Below are 20,973 nucleotides of genomic sequence, written 5' to 3'. Positions count from 1 at the left end.
TGGTGGAATTAAGGTTGCTGGCTCTTGGCATCATGCTACAGCTGTTACAAAACAACATACTCATCTCCGCCACACAGCTATCAATACGCTAGCATGAGTCATCTGTAATACTTATCTAATGGTGAGTAAGCTGCTCCCGACGGTCATACTTTCCAGATAAATCTGTAAACAAAACAAGAGGGGAAAAAAACGTATCAGAACATGTTGTCAAAGAAGTAAAAGGAAGGGGATGGTAGCTGGGCAGCAAGACAGCACCCAAAGTGGCAGAGGGAACGTTGGCTTGAGGGTCATCAGATGAAACACACACACCAGGAGGAGTAAGACAATTAACTATGAGAGTCCATAGGGAGTATGAGTGATGTACCACTAAACAAACCATAACGTGACCCTTCCCACTGGCGGATGCTGCAGCAAACACCTATGGCAGAGGCGGTACATGACACAGCTTTTGGGATTGGGACTCAAATTTACAGAAGATATGGCAGTTTGGGGGTTTGTGCTCATCATTTCCTTGCCACAAGCAGTACTTGGCAGTAAGTGTGGGTCCAACTAAGGACCCAGCCCCGGGGAAAGAGCTGCTTGGGGTCAGCGTCTATAAAATCCCAAACAGCAGGGAAGCCCCAACCCACCCACGCAACGGGTGAGAAACAATCCTGACCACGGGGGATGCTTCCTCATCTAACCCTGTTTTTACTAAAGCTCAGCAACTAAATTGCAAATAATTTAATGGTGCAATTAATGAAAGAAAAAGACAAAGCCAGCTTTTTTCAAATCTGTTTGATGAAAGCAACCCTGAATGACCACGTTTGCTCTTTCGCACCCAGCTGTACGTGACCTTTGCGTTCGCTGCCTGCCTGCGCCTCGGCGGGTTATGGTGAGCCACAAGAGCAGAGGCCAAGCCTTAAAGGACTTTCTCACCAAAGAAATCGCTGCTGGGGAGGTGGGGGAAATACCCCAAGGGTCTCCCAAGTGGGCTGAGTCATCACATGGGTGTCTCAGAGATTTCGGAGGGGTAGCTAGGGAGCGGGGGCGGAGAGGGGAGAAAACTCCAAACACCTCCCCAGCTTCACACGCAGAAAGGAAGAGAAAACCCCGGGTGTGAATCACCCTGCCCAAACATCTCAGTCACCAAAGCATTTCACGCAGGCTGCCACGAAGGCTCCCACCAGCAGAGAGGAGCCCATCCGCTGTCCTTGCAGTCCGGCTGCAAGGCTTTGTGGGCAAGGAGCTTCAAGGGTGGGCACAACACTTTTGTAGGCTTGCCTGCAAGTCAGCAGCAGGTGCGAGGGCACAGTCATGGGGACCAACCCAAATGCCCCAAGCCCTGGCACCTCCATACCCAAGCGTGAAGTCCGACATGGCCACCTCCATCTTCTCCTACCTGCGAGGGACTGGAAAACAAAAGCTCTGTCACGGCTAGGACAGCCTTTTGTAGAATCACAAAATGGTTGGGGTTGGAAGGAGCTTTTGAAGATCATCTTGCCCAAACCCACTCCCATGGGCGGAGTTCTACTAGACCAGGTTGCTCAAAGCCCCATCCAACCTGGCCTTGAACGCGTCCAGGGATGGGGCACCCAAGAGCTCCTCTGGGCAACCTGTTCCAATGTTTCACCACTCTCATCATAAAAAACTTCTTCCTCACGTCCAAATTAAACCTACCCCCTTTCAGTTTAAAACCATTGCCCCTTGTCCTGTCACTACAGGCCTTGGTAAAAAGTCTCTCTCCATCTTTCTTATAAGCTTCTTTTATATACTGAAAGGCCGCAAGAAGGTCTCCCTGGAGCCTTCCCTTCTCCAGGCTGAGCAACCCAACTCTCTCAGCCTTCCCTCATAGGAGAGATGATCCAGCCCTCTCTGCATTTTCATGGCCCTTCTCTGGACCAGCTACAACAGGTCCATGTCCTTCATAAACTGGGGATCCCACTCTTGGGGCAGTTTCTTCTGGGTTAAATTTTGTTCAAATCAGTGTTTTGACCTAGGTCGCTGCAGGGTTGTGTGAACCCTAGCACCAACATCAGGGATGGGCTGAAAACCAGTTTCAGAGAGGAAAGTCAGGAGGACCAGCCCATTTGGCATCGGCACACTCACCCGGATGAAAAGGGCCATGTAACCACAGCCTCGGACAGTCACTCTCGGCACTAACCATCAACCTCAGAATAAAACTGATTCCTTCATTTGAGCACAGGCTTTGTATGGGGACAGCCATTTAGAAATTAAACCAGGCCAACTTATTCTCTCCTGAATCCTCAAACTCATTTTCATTATATACATTTTCTTCTCTATTTTTTTTTTTTTACATAGGATTGAGAAAGGCCTCCCTGGAGCATGAACTCCATCTGAATCTACCTCAGGCAAACACATAAACCTGCCCAGAAACCTACCAAAAACCTCACTCCCACCACTCTTATGAAAAAGCTTCTCCAAAACCTCTCTTCTTATATGATTAGAAACTTTCTCCTTGTTTCCAGCTTAAGCACAGTCATGCCAAGTGAGATCCATTTGCTCCTGAATCAACAGTGTCCTTCAGCTCCGAGAGATCATCATCTCCCTGATACACCCAGACTGGGCTGAGCAAGCTGTGCTGCTCCAGGCTCTCCCCTCCCAGCCCTTCCCATCCACCTCACTCCAACTGAATTTATCTGGAGGACACAAGAACTGGACCCAGGTGGGGTCACCCTCCTGAAACAAACAGGCTGTTGATGGGGTCCAGTTCTTGTCTCCTTTGCTTTTCTAGGTGCACATCTGCTGCTCTGAGACCTTTCTAGTAGAGTGTTTCACTCTGGGTTTTGGGCGTGGTTTTTTTTTTTATTTCCTTTCTTGAGCTGTACAATCAAAACTGCATATGCCTTTTAAGTGTCTAAATATACATTTCATAGGAAATCAGTGTACAGGGGAAGAGGGGGAAAAAACCGCCACATGTTACTGTCAAGATGCAAACAAAGCACTGGGTAGGAATTGAACCAGCCATACCTGTAATCTAGCTCTAGCAGTGCTTTTGCAGCACGTGTGATACAAAATTAGACACAGATTAGGAAAACCCTGCAAACGAAAATACCATTTTGCCAGCTATAAATAATTTTTGGTGAAAAAATTTTGGTGGAAAAAAAGAAGAGAATTGAAAACTTGGTCTAACACAGCATTTAGCCTAGACAGTTGGGGGGGGGGGGGGGGAGAGAAATCAATAATTATCTATGTAACAACTTATCACAGCTCTACACATTTCTATTGGTAAATAAATGTAGCTGTATTACAAGGATTGCCCATCTGTATTACGATACAAAGGCAAACAAATGCACACCGCCAGTTTTGGATGGAGGCTCTGGAATTTACAGAAGCAAGGAAAAATCAACAGGGGCTTTGGCTGAATAAAGACCACTGGTTTAAGCATACATGGCTTGCACCCATGTTCAGTGAACCAGCTTGGCTTGCATGTGTGTGTGCACCCTTAAAGATAACTATCTCAATATATTTATATCAAAGAGGGAGAGAAAAAAAATCTCTCATGCAAAACATGGTGACGTTCGCACAGATCTTGCAGATCCGGAGGAAGCTGAGCAGTGCTCTCACAAGAAGTCACAGCTCTGGAGTTGATAACTCCTCTGACGTGGTCATTTGCTGAAGGGTGAGCTCATCTGGCTGTCCCTACGACTTCTGCTCTACACACCATTGGTGCAAAAGTCACATACCGAGCACGCAATGAGGTGACACAGCACTGCGGTCATCCAGCTCCTCGTTTTCTACAAGCTGGAGAACATTTTTTGGTGCCTTATTTTAGGCTTCAAAGCTTGGAGACTGGATTCTTAAGAAAAATGTGTGAAAACAGTCTGTTCCTCTTAACCACTGATGTGTCCATTTGCCTAGATGGTACCTTTACCCTGGAATTGGTGAAGTGTTGTGTTTTTTACAGAGCAAAGTCGCAGCCACTGGTGACATGTAAGAGCTGCAGCTCAGGGTCACCTCCTCTACAGTCAATCTACTTCTGGATTTGGTTCGGTCACTCAGTTTCATCCAGCTGCTCCAAGTGCACCTCCCCATTCCTACAGTAACTACTAATTCTCGTTGTACACTGAAGTGTAAATATAGCCGTCATCTAAGATGTTTGCAGCCATTAATTAAATTTCCAGCTCTAGGTAATGAGCTATCTCTCTTCGAAAGCAGCAGCTTTGACTCAGCATACGGTGGAGAGGGAGAGACCGTGCTTCTTCACTTTCTTCAAAGGTCAGCAAGGTAACGCCCCGGAAACCCCGAGTAGTAACACCTCGTCCTTAACCAAGGTACAGGAGCTGTATTTAGGCAGCTGCCTGATCACAAGAGCTGCAAGGACACGTGTCTGCTCAACAACAACCAATTTGAAATACAGATACCTTCAGCCGCCCTTGTATTTAGCTTTGCTCGGAAGAGCGTGCTGCTCCGCTGGTGGGACCCGCAGCGTATGGAAGAGCAGTTATTAGCAAAGCTAATTGCAAACAACATGGCTACTTAAGAGGGCTAAAAATAGCATCTGTGTATTAATAGATAGAGTGCAAAACTGGGACACAGAAGATGAAGATTCTCATCTCGAGCACCGCAACATCCTACACGATCTTGGGCAAATCTCTTCATCTGTGTGTTTCGTTTTCACGGTTTACAAAGCAGGCAGAAAAATCACTTCTCAGAAAAGCTGTGAGGCTGAATTCCTCAACGCCCGGGAGCACCGAGAGGTCCTCTTCTGTATCTCCACGCAAGTGGAAAACGTTCCCGTGTCAGCTGGACTGGCTCCCTGACAATAATTTTACACTGTTTATGCGGCAACTCAGGTGACAGTTCCCAGAAAGCTGTAACATTTACCTTAAATAGCTGAGTTCACTAATCGGTGATCAAAGGAACGCAGGCTTTGGAAATGGTTTCCAGCTGACCTAGAGCTGCTGGAGCAGAGCAGCAAGCGAAGCCCTGAGCACACCAGCTCGCACCCAGCACCGATCTGCAGGCAGGAAGACCATGGCAAAGGGGGAAACGTCTGACTCATTTACTCCACGCAAACTTTAGCCAATTTCAAAATCTTAGGATTTGCATCTAGCTAATGACCAGAGACACAAAGACTTGTAAAAAGACATTATACAACCCTCTGCCTCCCCACCAGACAAGCCCAGCGCCTGAAAGCAGACATGAGAAATCAAGCCCGCCCTTCCCCCAATCTGCAACCTCTTAGTCAAACTAATTCCGAAAGCAAACAAGCCCCTGACTACCCTTTCAGGCTGGACAAATGCTACCACTGTGCCGGAGGACATCTCCTGAACACTGGTCTGGCAGCAGGAGACCACAACAGCTACTAGAAGGAAAGGACATGAAGACTCACAGCTCCTTTCCCAAATCCCTGATGTCCCAGAGAAGCTCCAGTGCCCAAATCCTGACCAGCCTTGCAGGGGTACCAAGGCACCCTTGCACTGCTCAGGCTGCCACCTCCCCAGCTTCCAGGCTAGTTTTGAAACTTCACAGCGCTGATGGCTACGTGCAGGGTAGCCAGATGTGTGAAACCTCTGGTCCACCTGTGCTAGCTGCAGTTGTGTGGATGCAATCCTGGCATTGCCCCAGGATGCTGAACAAACCCTCTACATCTATCCCTCTGATGCAGCTGTTTGTACAGAAGAATTTAAAAAATTGTCTTTAATGACAATGCAACTTCTGTGCTATAGGAGACCTGCCTCCTAATAACTATAATGCAACATACCTTAACGAGTAAGAAAAGGGAATGGAAAATTAATGAGCTCCAGCTTTTGCAGAGGGCTTCATCTATTTATTTAAAAAAGAGCCTGAGTCTGAAAATGAGATGATGCAATCCCATGGTAAATGACAGTAGTTATCCTATCTTTGCACTGATGTAGAAGAGATAAGACTCTGCCCTTCAGTGTTTTGTTACCTTCTGCTCAAGAGTTCAAGATGTTAAAAAAAACAAACAGCAAAAAAACATAAAAGCCACAAATTGTACCGGTTTCAATACAAACAAACAAGATGTTTTCTTTAGCCATTTCTACTGTGGCAGAAGTGATATAAGCGGACCTTTCATATGAGTATTGTGAAAAAAGCTGCAGGAGCATAACAAAAATTGAAATACGTCAGATGTAACTGTCAGCTACCGTCATCTCAGGCTGTAACTGTTCGCACACTTAAAGATGAGCAAACCAAAACACCTAGCAGGGCTTCAAAAAGTCAGCATCCATTGGCTGCACAACTGGCTTCCTAACCAGGAGGAGTGGTGGGAGCCCCCGAAGTGGAGGCTGAGTCCTGGAGGCAGAGCGCTGAGCGGGAAGAGGAAGGATGGAGGGATGGAGGGGGACAGGAGGAGACACGGGAAGGAGGAGCAGTCTCCTTCCTCCTCCAGGTTTCCCTCCCTGCCCGCTCTCATGGTATCAAATTACTTAAGGCTTCCGCCACCCGCCATGTCTTCTAGTGGACATAAAGTCTTTTACCACCTTCAGGAGCAGGCACTCAGAGAAGCCCAAAGTTGCTGGCGCAAGGCAGTCCAAGTTCCGCACTGAGCTCCAGTAGACCCAGGAGCAGACCCAGCTCAAGACTGAGGTGCTGGGACATCCTCGGTCAGCGGTGCTTAAGCCCTAGCTGTCCTGTGCAGTAATCCTCCCTGAGTTTGGCTGAGATGTTTCATGTCTCCTAAGAGTCTGCAGTGGAAAGGGGGATGACCCCTCTCTTCTGTACTTTGCTCATCACAGTAATTCAGCTGTACGACTGCTGCAGCCCAGGACCTTGGCAAATGCATGGGGACTGAGCAGCACAGCAGGTCTTTGCTGTTGAAGGGGACTCATGGGTGGTACTCTGCAAACCACCACCAAGAACGCAAAAAGAAAGCAGCACCAAGTTACAACCCTGCGAAGAAAGAATGGACATGCCTGTACACGCTTCTTTCTTCTTTTTCAAGCAGATGGAACATTTTCAAAGCTATGACCTGAATTTTTCTAAAATACCTCTTTATTTTGGGATAAAGTAACTTGTTGAGATGGAGGTGCTCTCCAAAGCCGATACCCACTGCACTTCTGATGGACCAAAGGATGTTTTATCTACTTAAAGGTAGAACAAGATGCTTCAAAGTGAAAAAAATGCATAAACTGTCAAAAAAAGTGTGGGTTTTTTTCTTTTTTTAAATAATCACCTAACTCATAAGCAAAGTGAAATGAAATTAAGAAAAGGGAAACTTTAGCAAAACACTGGGAAGCATTTAACAACTTCAGGCCTCTTCCTGTCGGGAAAAGCTTCCCATGGGAAGGTCGTCAGTGGGGGAGTGCAGTCACCACCGGCTTCCCGGCCCAGGGCTGCGCTGCCTAATCCGGCGCTGGCAGCATCGTGAGCAGCAGATGCGGCGGGTCCTTCCCAGCTCGCCCGCTGCAGGACAGAGTTCAGCTGACTTCATCGGAAGTGAATCCCCCCCCTTTCTCTCCTCCCCCTGCGTCCCCCCATTCATGTTGGGAAAGAGCCTGGCAAACCCTGGGGAGATTACAAGGCAGGGGAAGCAGGAGGTTGAAACGCTCTGAGGCCCCTTACAGTCTAAAAGACAAAGTAATCGTGAAGCTAAAACAGATGCTTTGCTGAAAATAAAGAGCGGTTTACACAAGTCTCAAAGAGAAGCCAAAAAACAAAAATACCGTAGAGTCCCAGGAAACCATGAGCATCCTGCTCTTACAAATAACTATAATACTTGAGTCTACAATAATATTACTGCAATATTTTGAAATGGTGCTGAAAGATTACGTGTGTTGTTTGAAGGGTAAATTTGAGATGGCACAAAAAGGAGACCGTGCCGCTGCGTCTTATCTAATGAAAGCCCTGAGTTTAAAATGATACATATTTACAATTTACTCCGATGAGTGACACCAGGAAGACTGACAAGACCAGCCACTCAGGCACAGGGATGAGCAATCACCCATTTAAATGATGAGCTCAACAACCAGAGCAAGAGATGCCAAGAGAAAGCCCATGGAGAGAGAAGCCAGCAAATGCCACTTTTAAATGTAATTATGCTCGACTCCCATCCAATTTGGTGGGACAACCTGTTTCCCTGGAAACCCAGAGAGGAGGGATATTCCAAAAGAATATTTCTGTAGGTTCACAGACATTTGCCCATGGTCTTTTATGGTGCTTTGACCCAGCTCACCTGTGCAGATGAAAGGATGCTCAGGTTCTGGGCTCATCCACTCCTCCTTTCTGCTTAACCTGCCACTTCCAAGTCACAGCAGCTCCCAGTGGTTTCTTGGCATGAGCATGTCTCTGCTGCTGAAGAGACAAACTGCCATGTTTCTTCCCCCTCAGTTAATGCAAATGGATCAATTGCAATGGGGGATCACAACTTGCAGGATTTGAAGGATCATAGTCACAGAATGGTTTGTGTTGGAAGGGACCTTAAAGATCATCTAGTCCAACCCCCCTGCCACAGGCAGGGACATCTTCTACTAGACCAGGTTGCTCAGAGCCCCATCCAACCTGGCCTTGAACACATCCAGGGATGGGGCACCCACAACTCCTCTGGGCAACCTGTTCCAGTGCCTCACCAGCCTCATCATAAAAAGTTTCTTCCTCATGTCCAAACTAAACCTACCCCCTTTCAGTTTAAAACCATTGCCCCTTGTCCTGTCACTACAGGCCTTGGTAAAAAGGTCTCTCTCCACCTTTCTTATAAGCTTCCTTTATATATTGAGAGGCTGCAAGAAGGTCTCCCCAAAGCCTTCTCTCCTCCAGGCTGAACAACCCCAACTCTCTCAGCCTTTCCTCATAGGAGAGGTGTTCCAACGAGACACTGGAGTACACAAAGGCATCTCTCCTGGAGGTGAGCCCACCCCTGGAGTTTGGGCTCTATTTCTATTATCTATCTGATGAACACCTCTGGTTGCTATGCTTCCTAACCCACCCTTTCGAATGGCAAAAGGACTCTGCATTGTCTTTCCCCAATCTCTAGAGCTCCAGGTGAGGAGCAAGTCTGCCAAGTAAGGGAGCAGCACAACTAGCAAGATTTGGCTCTACTTTGTGCTGCTTTCCAGAAAGCTTGAAGCACCCGTGCAACTGTCCTGGGACCTGGCAGTTAAACTCTGCTGCAGCTGCATCACAGGTATTCATGCTAGACCACGCCTCATGGGTTTTACGTTCACTGGCTACTTACATACACCGAATTCAAAAATGGAGAAAAAACCTTCTAACTACTGCCACCTCAAGCCATCTCTTACCCCGCTGCCAGAGCAGCTCTCTGCAGACTTCCCTTCTGCACCAACAGGTGATTTTTGATCCCCAAGTTGAAGCCAGACCTGTATAGAAATGACAGCCCCTTTGTTTAGTTCTTATGTGGCCAAAATACCCGCAGCCCAATTACAGCTGAAAACTCCTACCGCCCGGCAAAAAGAGCTGCCATTTTTTCACATGCCGAACCTCGTGGCAAACAGTGGAGAAAAGGAAGAACAGAAGAGAAAAAAAAAAAGTAATGAAAAAAAGGAGAAAAAAGAAAATAAGGGGAAAAGGATGGAAAGGACAAAAAGACCAGGTGGGGTGACTTTAGTAAGGCTCAGACACTAATCCAGCACTTGTTCACCTGGCATACTGCCCATGAAGAACAGGCTCTGCATTAGGTACCAGGTCCCCGACATGCTGCCCAGCCCCAGGCTTTAGCTTTTCTCCTGCACAGACAGCCCCCGATCACGTTTCAATCCTTATAAATTATTTACATCAGATATGAGGAAGCGGAGACATTAGAGATGGAAAAGATGCACCAGCCCATCCCCTGGGGAAGAGAGCTGGATCCTTCCCTGTGTCACACGACCAGAGCAGTGATGCTCCGTCTCTCCTTGGGAAGGTGTTTTGCTGCTCAATGCCCTCACCAGGCTGAATTTCTTCATGATATCTTGGCATAAATTGTATTTATTTTGACCTGTAATGCCTTCCTCCTGGCATTACCACCTGCCTGCATCCCATGCAGTCCTCTGGACTTGCACAGCATCTCTGGGACACTTCCCTCTTTAAAATTTTCAAAAGAAATGAATCATTCTGCAAACTCCAGTAAAAGATACCTTAAAAAATAATCCAGAGAAAAAGTATTTAAAAAGAAAAATTTAAATCAGACTAATTTTGAAAACCGAGGACCTTCAGCTAGAACTTCGCTCTTCCTGCCTTCGCCTCCCAGAGGGGGAGGGCAATCGCTAGCTAGGGATGCGGTCAGCAGAAAAATATTTCCTGAGCTATGGACTGCCTGCTTTGTAAAGTTATTCCTGCAGCACCAAAGGAAACGAGTGACTCCAGTGCAGCTTCATCCTGCATCCCGTGATGCTCAGCCAGCTGGAGTTTGTGGGACGGGGCAGCACCCACCCACCTGAACACTTGGCAAAGTTCAGAAAGCACGTAACAACCCCATCCCCATCCCAAGCATCACATTTTAAGAGCTAACTCCCTCCTGACAACTGAGATAGAGTACATAAAGGAGCATGTCAGACTTTGAACTCCACGGTAATTCACCTCCTTGCCAGGATTTGCACATTCTTTCTCTTGGCTCCAAGAGTTGCCAGTGTTTCCTTCCTTACACAGAGCTTCGTGCAGACAAGACTCCTGCCACTAGTTGTCAAGATTTACTGTAACTTTGGTTCAGATCAGGAAAGCACGCCCGTGTGCGCTTAAATCACTGCCGAGGTCAAGGGCACCCAGTTGCATGCTCCCATACTCCAAAGGAATCAAGCTGAACCCCTTTTTTTTTTTTTCCATTGGATAAAAAGACATTGAGAATCTTAATTAAAGCTAGATGGCAATTACCTAAATGAGCTGTTTGTCACTGTAACAAATCAGGTGGGAAGATGATCAAGCACAGTTTGGATGTGAGGACAGAAATTGGATGGGGAAAAGCTGGCTCTGAGAGTTTGACCAAGCAAGCACAGGATGCAGGACACAGCATTTGTACACAGCATCTTTGAAAACAGGATTTGTGTTTGCAAGATGCCAAAGCTATAGAGGAGAGGTTGCCACCTAACTTTTACTGAAATTTCCCCTTCTAACAGACATCTTCTCAAAAGGTGCTCAAAATGAGAGGGACCGAGCTTGTTCGCTTCTTCCCCATGATATAATGCATTTCTGCTGGTTTATCCTGCTTCGCATGCATGAACCTATGCTGGCACTGGGAAGCCCTGAGCATGGAGCAGATGTTTTGGAGGGTCTTCTAGACTCAGGACTCCTACTTGGCTGGCAGAAGCTGTGCTGAACAGATTTTGGGATTCAAGTATTTGGGAATATTTGGTAGTTCAGCCCTTCCAGTCCCCATTCCCGTGCTCTCAGAGATACACATGGGATGGCTACCAGCCACAGTCAACCACAGCCCCAAGAGGTTGCTCCACAAGTCTCTGCTGCAACATCACCTGAGGCTGTGCCACAGCAAGACCAGAATTGGGCACGGACAACATCCTGGCCATGTGCTGGAATCACTTCAACCCTCCTCCTATAAGCGTGCAAGCCTAACCCAGAAAATGGTTTCTAGCAAGAGCACTGCAGGTTCCAGGTTGACTGTGCTCTGGTGGCTTCTAGAGAAGAATTACCTCAGCTGACAAACAAAATTACAGGTTTGGGTTTTTTTTTCCAACTGCAAACTCAATCTGGGAACTGAAAGCAAAGATGTGAGCTCTCATCTTCATCTTAAGCACCGCTACCTGGCACGTAATCTTGACACGCTTGAGATGCACATGCTATGAGTACACTGGCTGCATGCTGTGGGTATGTGGGGTACATGCCATGATGCTGTGGGTGTGTGGGTTGCATGCCGTGGATATGCAGGATGCTTGCTATGGGGATGCAGGGTGCATGCTGTTAGCATATAGTATATGCACACCGTGGGTTTAGGGGGTGCATGCTGCGGGTATGCGGGGTGCACACCGTGAGTATGCGGGGTGCACACTGTGGGTACACTGCCTGAAACCAACTCAGCCAAGGTTATCTGCAACAATTCAGAAGCCACAGCAAGACTCAGTGCCTGAGATGACGGACAGACAGAACACATGGTCAGCAGTTAGAGGGAAACTCCTCTCCTCTTTCTTTTAACAAATCCAACATGATCCTGCAATAGGATGAAGAGCAGGTGCCCGGCAGAACAAGTCAGGCTGACTCAGCTGGGAGTGATCTGGCTACACCGGCTGGGTGCCCCAGCTGGCCACCAGCCCCGAGCACAGGGCTTCCCCACGACTGCCTGCAATCCCCCCCTGAGGCAACCACCCATTTCCACAGGATGGGACAGCGCTGCACCCAAAGGTAAATTGGTGATAAACAGATACCTCAGCAGGAGCTAGGTAACAGGGAAAAACCTGACTGTGGTGGTGCGATGCCGTGTGGACCTGGCCAGGGAAGGAAGCCCAAGGGCCAACTGGTCACCCACCGCCCCAGAGACCTCCAACCTAGAGTGACCTCAGGGGACCGGCATTTGGGCACCAGCAATGGTGGTGCAGGGCCAGGGGCTGACGGGACGGCCTGAGGTCGGTGCAGTGAGGCTGGGCCGACTCAGCGTGATCCGGAGAGGAATACGGTGAAGAGAGAAAGGCTGAAGGAAGGGGAACCCAGCTCACACGTGATGGCACCCGGAGGTGCCTGGGACCCCCATGCTGTGAGCTGTGACGGGTGCTGGGCTGCATGACAGAAAGCAGGAGGCAGGACACAGAAAAAACTCAAAATCAGGCTGCGGATGCTGTTTCAGGAGAAGGAGGAAGGCTGTACATCCCCAGGGATGGTGCCACCTATGAGGAGGGTGTCACCGTCCCACTCTGACCCCCACTGCCCTGCCCCGGGGACAGGGCTCCCTGGGGATGCTGCACCCATCAGTCTCAGCATTTCTTGCAGGGTGACAAAGAGGATGGCTGCTGCAAATGGCTGAAGAGCCTCCCTGAGGAGTCACTCATGGCACAGTCTTGGCACACCGCCACACCACAGAGGGCTGTTTTCTCCAGGCATCTCACGGGATGCTGCAGAAAGCGGTACCGGCGGTTTGGCTATCTGAAATGAAGCAGTTGTCTCCAGGCAGTGTCACTCTGAGACCCGTCCCGCGCTCCCAAGAGCGTGCCAGGGCTAAGCCGGCAAGGGTGCTCACGGTGGGACCCTTAGCCACAACATCCTCACCGTAACCAGCATGGCTGTCAACCTTACACCAACATAAAGAATGTGTTTTGCTGCACACCTGGGACTTGACCTCCTGCTGTGCATTAGGTGGCTGCCACAGGACAGCTTGAAGATACTTGTAATTAAAAGGTGAGTGAAGTAACTTGCTATTGTCACAGAAAAACTGAAAAACTCACCTGAGAGCATCTAGCAGAAGAAACCCATGGTGCACTTTCAGACAGTCTCTCTCCATGGAGGAGAGCATTCTATCAGATTTATTCTGAGCTGACATGACCCTGCCCTGTCCTTAGTACAACCCTGTAAGAGAGTATTGACATGGCAAAGATACTCTCCTGCAAGGAGAAAACAAAGAAGCTAATTCAGAGCTGCCTTTTCCAGGAACCTCTTACGGAGAGTTTGACCACGCTTGGGTGGCTGGGTGGGTGGCTGGCCCTGCTTTCTGCCCAGGTGGGCTCCTAGGGACAAACCTGCCTTTGTGGACAGAGCCTAGCTAGAGGAAAGGACAATCCACCAACAGGTCCTTCTGCTCTCCATCAAGGGCTTTGCCCAGATCCATTGCAGAAGCCGAATGCCCCATGCTGTCAGTTCTGCACTGCAAAGAAGCAAAGAGAAGGCAAAGGGAAGGTGCTGGGCAGGAAGAAGCTCTAAGGAAGAGCAGTTGTTTCTCCCTGGCTTTCTCCTACCTACTAAACACCCAGAGAACACCTTGAATCATTGACAGATACCAGAAAAACTCCAAAGCACGCAAGAGAGAAAGGGAAAGAGAGGAAGGAAAACAACCCGTCCTTTAAAGAGTGGGAGGATGGACAGACGAAGTTTTATGCAAGCTGTAAGTCTGGAGAAAAGCTATGGTTGCTGGTAGGAGGGGATGGTTATTTACACCACCTAATTTGAAGGACAGCCTTCGTGCGCAGCAGAAGAGGGTCCCTGGCTCCTACTGGCTGTGAAGCCTGAAGTTATCAGTTATGCATACAAGGACCTTCCAAGCAAAGATGTGTTTGCACAGCTGTAGGCCCCTCCATTTTAGTTAAACGAACAGCCTCGCTTCCCCTCCTCAATCCCACGTCCTCCCAGGCACGTGGACAATCCTCGGATCTGCAACAAAACCTTGACGCAAGCGCCTCTGACCTACAGACACAAATCCATTTATTGCTGGGCTGGGAGGCTGGACAATGAGGAGCGGTGTCTCAGAGCTGGGTGCCAGGGCCCTCTCTGATTCAGCAAAGCCCTTGATAAGAAATGTCATCCTCCATTGAGTAATTTTAGCCTGTGAGATAAGAATCTCTATCAGGCTCAAACATATGGCTGGCTGCAGACCACGCAGCAAAATGAGACGGGTAATTTATTTGCTTGTGCTAAGAGCACTCCCAGACTCAGAAAAGCTGATGCAATGAAATAAATAGTAAGTGCCAAATTACACTCCATTCTTCTTTGGAGACCTGGAAGAGGCTCCTGCGAGATACAAGGGGTTGTATCTCTCTCCTCTGACCATCAAGCACCGAGGAGACAACAGTACTACACAACTAAGGAAGATGGGGCTGCGTGGGATTTTCTAAGGTCTGTTCCACTCATTAAACGCTACTCATTATGCAGGAACTTACACCCACAGATATGACCGGTGCTCTGTATGAAGTGCCAGTAGATGCTTTCCAGGGAAGGAAGTGATTAAGTGACAGAATCACACAGGACCGAGGGCTGAACTCCAGTCTCCTGAGATAAGCCCTAGTCGTTAGAGCAGGACCATTGGTCCGCCCAGCGCTGCAGCGTTCCCCTGCCAAGTCCAACTTTGCACCTCTGATTCAGGTCACCTGGGCTAATCCGTACAAACATGATATTGGGCCAGACATTGCATGGCTTGGGTTGCTCAGAGTAATGAACTCCCTAATCCGTGACAGGAGCATCTGATCCATGGGGACAACCCAAGGACACTCCCAAGAAGCACTCAGCACATCTAACCACTGGTTGCGGGGAGGATCTGGTGGGGAAGGCTCATGCCTAGACACCTCTTTCTTACGCTCTTTCCTCTCCTGGTTATCATCAAGGGAGATATCAAACTAGGTGGTCTCACTGTGTACAGCCACTTCTGTTCCCTCTCATCTTCAACAGCATGGCTGCTGTTCAACATGTATTACACACTTTTTATGGGTTTGTGTGGTGCAGTTTTTTTGGTAGCGGGGGAGGGGCCCGCAGGGACGGCTCCTGTGAGAAGCTGCTGGAACCTTCCTCGGCTCCAAGTTGGACCCGCCGCTGGCCCAGGCCGAGCTCACCAGTGATGGTGGTAGCGCCTCTGGGAGAACGGATTTAAGAAGGGGAACCTGCAGCAGAGAGGGGAGTGGAATGTGAGGGGAACCCCTCTGTAGACACCATGGTCAGTGAGGAAGGAGAGGAGGAGGAGTGGGGGAGGAGGGGATGCCCCCCCAGCCCGTGGTGAGGCGGCAGGCTGTCCCCCCACAGCCCATGGAGGGGAGCGGGGGAGCGGAGGCCCCCCAAGATGGCCGGGACTCCGTGGGAAAGCCCGCGCTGGAGCAGGCTGTGACTGAAGATCGGCCCGTGGAAAGGACCCACGCCAGGGAAGTTTGTGAGGAACTGCAGCCTGCGGAATGGACTCACATTGGAGAAGTTCATGCAGGACTGTCTCCCGTGGGAGGGACCCCCCGGTGGAGCAGGGGACGAGTGAGGAGTCCTCCCCCTGAGGAGGAAGGAGCGGCAGAGACAAGGGTGTGAGGAACCGACCCCAATCCCCATACCCCGTCCCCCTGCGCCGCTGGGGGGAGGAGGCAAAGAATTTGGGAGTGAAGCTGTGCCTGGGAAGCAGGGAGGGGTGGGGGGAAGGTGTTCTACGGTTTGGGTTTAATTCTCATTATCCTTGTTTTGATTTGATTGGTAGTAAATTAAATTTTTTTGGGTTTTCCCCCATGTTGAGTCTGTCTTTTGCCCATGACCATAAGTGGTGAGTGATCCCTCCCTGTCCTTGTCTCGACCCACGAGCCTTTCTTCATATTTTCTCCTTGTCCCACCATGGCTGGGGCGGGGGAGTGAGTGAGCAGCTCCACGGTGCTTTGTTACCGGCTGGGCTTAAACCACGACAGCACTCCCACACCATCACCTTTAAATGGGGGAATTTTACTCTTAAACTGAAGATTAACATCCAAACGTCCACTCTGAAACAGAAACTCACGCTTAACCTGCAAATATTTCAGCGTGGTGCTTCCAAGGAACTCGGCCAGACACAGACTTTGAAAATGTCCTTCCTCGTTCTGATTCAAACCCGCTGTAGAAACGTAGTAGCTACACACTTGGCCATAGATAGTCTCTTCACTGATGTGAAATCAATGTTGCTTCCTGGCCAGTGGTATCTTTCCATCACCAGATCTACCCATGTCATTGGCATTCTCACTGGAAATATCAGCAGTTAAACCAATGACTGAATGAGTCACAGAGATTAAATACTTCTTGCTAATACTAAGAGATGGTCCCTACAGCTCAGTGCTGAGACATGGGGGTGAGGGGGAGCAGTGAAACCTCTGATCTGCAAAAAACGAGGGGATTTTAATCTCAATGGAGTTCAATTCAGCATTTTTCATCATTGCCAAATTTATTAGGGAATGTTAACATGATGATACAGGTCTATACGCACATGCTGGCATGGCCTTCATGGCAACATCGCACATAGCAACCTCAGAGGGAGAGTCTGATGAACCCTTTCCATCCTCACCACCACACAGCCTTCACACAAACCAGCTGGACTGCACAAAGTGCAGCAGACGAAAGCCACGTATCCCTCATGCACGTTGAGTTGTATCACTAGAACAAACCAAGCTTAAGACACCCCTCTGTCATCCTGGCCAGACCTCTCCTCTGAGGAATGCTTCCAGCACTCCAGAGCCCAGGGCACAACAAGCGAGGAACCACACGTGTTTATGAGGAAAAACGTTTGCAGCAGGAGAGAAGCTAAAAAATAAATCAAGCTTCAACTTTCTTTTCTGCAACCAACATTTTTCAATTCTCCAAAGGTGGTAAATTGAAACCAGGTAATTTTCCTCTATTTTTTCCAGCTTCTGCCCTTCTCCTCATGTGGCTCTGTACGAGGCAATGCAGTAAGCCCATTTATTTCAGCTCTCATACTCTTCTCAGTATCTCATCAGTTTGGAAAATACATCACTGCTGTGCTCTGGAGCTGGAGCTGCAAACAGTGCAGATGAGTGTGAGGGACTTGACCTCTTCACTTCCAAAAATAAAGCAGCAAGTTCCTCTGGCATAAAGTAAAGGCACAAAGCTTCCTCCAGAAGCAATATATTTAATGTGTGTGTGTGAGCAGAGATGCTTGGAAAATTAAGTCTTAGATATGTGGACAAGTAAGACTGTAGAAATTCGCTGATCATTTTTACATGAAGCCTGCTCAAGTGTCTGCTGGCCTCTGCGATGGGCTCTGAACAGGGCAAGGGAACAGGAGGGAGGCTGGGGGCAGTAGGAAAAACTACTCAATCAAGAGTCAATGCGTGGACTCACCCACTTCTTGTCTGATGGATATTTGAGTGAGGTGGGAAGGAGGCAAAATATTTGGCTGGTTTGGGGGTTTTTTTACCTTGTTATGAAGCTTCAGTCCCACTCTGGAGGTCAAGAAGCCGGCTTGTAGCATCACCTCTCCTCCTACCTCCTGTATCTTCTTCCCTTGTGCACTCTCCTCCCAGGCAAAATCCATCTCTAAAATGAGAGCTATACTCCAGGCTTTTCTCCTTTTAAGAGCTCCGAACAGCAACAAAGCACTGATTTTAGTTACTTGTGCAAAGCAGTCAACTTTGTTCTTTCTCCTGTGTGTAACATTGGAGATATAAACTTAAGCTCCCCTGTCCCCAAAGTCTAGGGGGAGGGTTGCCTGGTGAGTTCAGAAAGTCTTTTGAAATATTGTAATCCAAGCCAAATTGCAGCTTGTCAAGCTTCATCATCCAAACAGTGGTTGCACCTATAAAGAAAACACAATTTTAATTTCTGGATCAGGACAGACTGATAAACTTTCAGGTTTTATGTCTGGTTCACCCTTCAAGGGATACCTTGACCTTGCAGTACTGACGGAAGAACAACTTGTTCTTGCCTGCAATTTCATCCAACAGAAGATACTACTCAAGCAGAGATGAACAAGGGATGTCAAAGAAAGCTGAAAAAAACCAATTCTATCATCCTCAGAGGGTTTCAAGATGTTGACATTTTTTCCCCCACTCTAAATGAGTGGGGAAAAAAAAAAAAGATAAAAACCTTGAAATTCTGAAGGTTGCTAAATTCAAACTCATTTTGATTTGAAGCACTTTGTTTCAACAGTTGGCAAATTTCCCTTCAGTGTCATGAACTTTCTACACTTTCCATTGTAACTTGCATCAGAAACAAAGAGTCATTTCAAATACAAACCAAAATACAAACACAGTTGGAAAGTTTATATGTACTGTCAGTAGCCAACCCTCTCCAAAATTTTACCATACCTTTCCCAAAAAGGAGGATTTATTGAAGCCAACTCTCTCCTGAGAGTGCATTCAACTTCAACACAGTGGCATATTAGTGAAAAATTCCCAGTCAGCTCAAATGCCAACAAAGGAAACACCAAGCTACTTTAATCAAATTAAATGGATTTTAATATACAATGCAATACAGTTAGTTTTCCATGTAAATTCTATACTAAAACAACTTCAATGCTCAACTACAGATTCACATAGACTAGCAAAATGACTACATTGCGTGTTGATTAATACTAATGCAGACATTGTTCCACTGGGTATAAAATAATGGACCAATGAGGAGGCAGAAAAAACTCCAAAAATCAGATCTAGATTAGATTCTAAGTTTTGTCCAAAATAGCAGGTTTTTGTGTACAGAGAGAAAAAGAAACACAGTATCTAGGTACTTAATCAAAGATTTTTGGAATATCCAGGAGTTCTTCCTGTGGACACTGGCCAGATGCAAGCAGTCCAACATAATGGTCCTGAGAAAGAAATAACAAGCCTTCATCTGATTTCAGGGGACATTTGAAAGAGATGGAGAGTCAACACAATGGAGATGTCTGCAAGGCTTCTTTGGATGGCAAAAGCTGCAGAAGAAGGAACCGGCAGCCCCTTCTCATTAGAAACAAACTGCAAACAAACTCCAACCCAGCAACCAAGGAGGACTGCCAGGGTAGGTGACACAGAAACTCGTTCATGTTTAGGAGGTAGCTGGGAATAACTTGTAATTTAGCCTCATAAAAGAAGAGATCTGTTTTATCAATGGATGATTAGTCTTAGCCAGATTTAATGTCCTTGGTTACAGAGACCCACAGTGAAGTGACAGGCTGGCAGGAGAAGCAGGAGAGCTGGTCTGTACTGCTGAAAAAAATCCTCCCTTGGGCACAGAATGTGGCACAGGAGGTACAAAGCCACCAAAGCTCAAAAATATTTTTGCTAGGAAGCTCAGAGCGGTGGATCACCTCATTGCCAGAGGAAACAAGATCATAACTAGTGTGGTGGAACCAAATGGCTCTGGCATTCCCTGGGAGCATGGGAAGGACAGATAGGAAGATGGGAATTGGAAAAAGGGCGCAAGACATGAGGCTGGCAATACCATCCACAACTCCAGAGGTGGGTCTCTCTTGATCATCTCTTGCTGCCTTCTGTATTTACGTGTCAAGCATTTACATGCTGCAGCGTCTCCCTTGCTCCAAGACCTGCTGTGCTGTTTTGGGGCCCTGGCTCTCTAAAGGCCCCCCCCCAAACATACCAAGCCGCTGCAGGCTCCTCTTGGGTTGTTCGACGCTATTCATCACGTCCATCTCCAACCCATGAATCACTAGGCCAGGCCTGCTCCCTGCCATGTAACCAAATGCCCCTGATGGCCCATCCTTGGCCAGGTCATGCATGATGCTGTGTCATGCATTAGAGAGGAAGAAACACAAATAGGATGAGATCTACGCCTTTGGGCCACCCATCTCACACACACCTACCACATCAATGTCTCCTCCCCACTGAAGTGCTTTGCCACACCCCAACCACACGCTTCCACCTTCTTCCCCCATTTTAACCTGCACAACCTCCAACGTCACCTCACCACCCCTGGAAGGAGGTGACACACTAGCCCTAATTTTGGGTGACGAGATTCTTTTTTTATTCAAAGACCTTGTGGCTGCTGAGCACCTTTCAAGACCAGGTGTCCACGTCAGTACTTTCCAATGAGCACCACAAACTGGTCGTCTCTGAAGACACGCTCTCTGTGACGTTGAAAATTAGCCACCAGCAGAAGTTGTTAAGGAAGAGGCAGAAAGAGCAGCGCAGTGTGAGAAGCTCCAGCGCACACTAGGGCAGGGCACATATCGGGAAGGGCTGTGACCATAAATTGGGCGTTTGCAATGTGCAGCCTAGAAAGAGACTGCATGGCTCAGGGCATCTGGAATTACGGTGTGTTATCCTCAGGCTGCCAGCGATATTCCCCTGGGCAGGGCATGACGCTGACACAGCAACATTAAAAGCACAGCTTCCAGTAGCATCCCAGCTGCCTGAAGCCCTGGCATGAGCCAGCCGAGCTGTCCCAAAGCTGACCCTCCCTGGGAGGAACACTGCATGCTGACAATCCTGGCACAGGGATTAGCAAGGCAGTGTTGAAGTGCTAAATGCAGATACAATCAGGGAGCAAAACAGCTTCCCATGAATAAGGGGACAGGCAGGAATATCTTTTCATGCATCGGTCACTGCACAAGAGGAGCTTGCCCTGTTCTCGGCTGAAGTCAACGTTCAGACGGACAAATGTCTTGCCCACGTGGCTGAGCTGCAACAGCACAGGTACACAGTGACCTGTAACCATGCAAACCTGGGGCACAGTACATACAACAATTACACGCAAGGCTACCTC

At 48.2% G+C, this 20,973-nt stretch overlaps 1 long non-coding RNA gene across 1 annotated transcript in view; it reads right to left on the bottom strand.

Annotated features, from left to right (window-relative positions):
- Window positions 1-16,753: 16,753 nt before the first annotated feature.
- LOC126048197 (uncharacterized) overlaps window positions 16,754-20,973 on the bottom strand; it is a 107,482-nt gene continuing 103,262 nt past the window's right edge. Inside the window, exon 4 of the long non-coding RNA XR_007508813.1 lies at window positions 16,754-18,070. This is a non-coding gene — a long non-coding RNA (uncharacterized LOC126048197). The remainder of the gene's footprint in view (window positions 18,071-20,973) is intronic.

This window comes from Accipiter gentilis, chromosome 2, assembly GCF_929443795.1.
Source record: "Accipiter gentilis chromosome 2, bAccGen1.1, whole genome shotgun sequence".
In the NCBI taxonomy this organism is placed as follows: domain Eukaryota; kingdom Metazoa; phylum Chordata; class Aves; order Accipitriformes; family Accipitridae; genus Astur; species Astur gentilis.
This window is presented reverse-complemented; position numbering and strand designations above follow the sequence as displayed.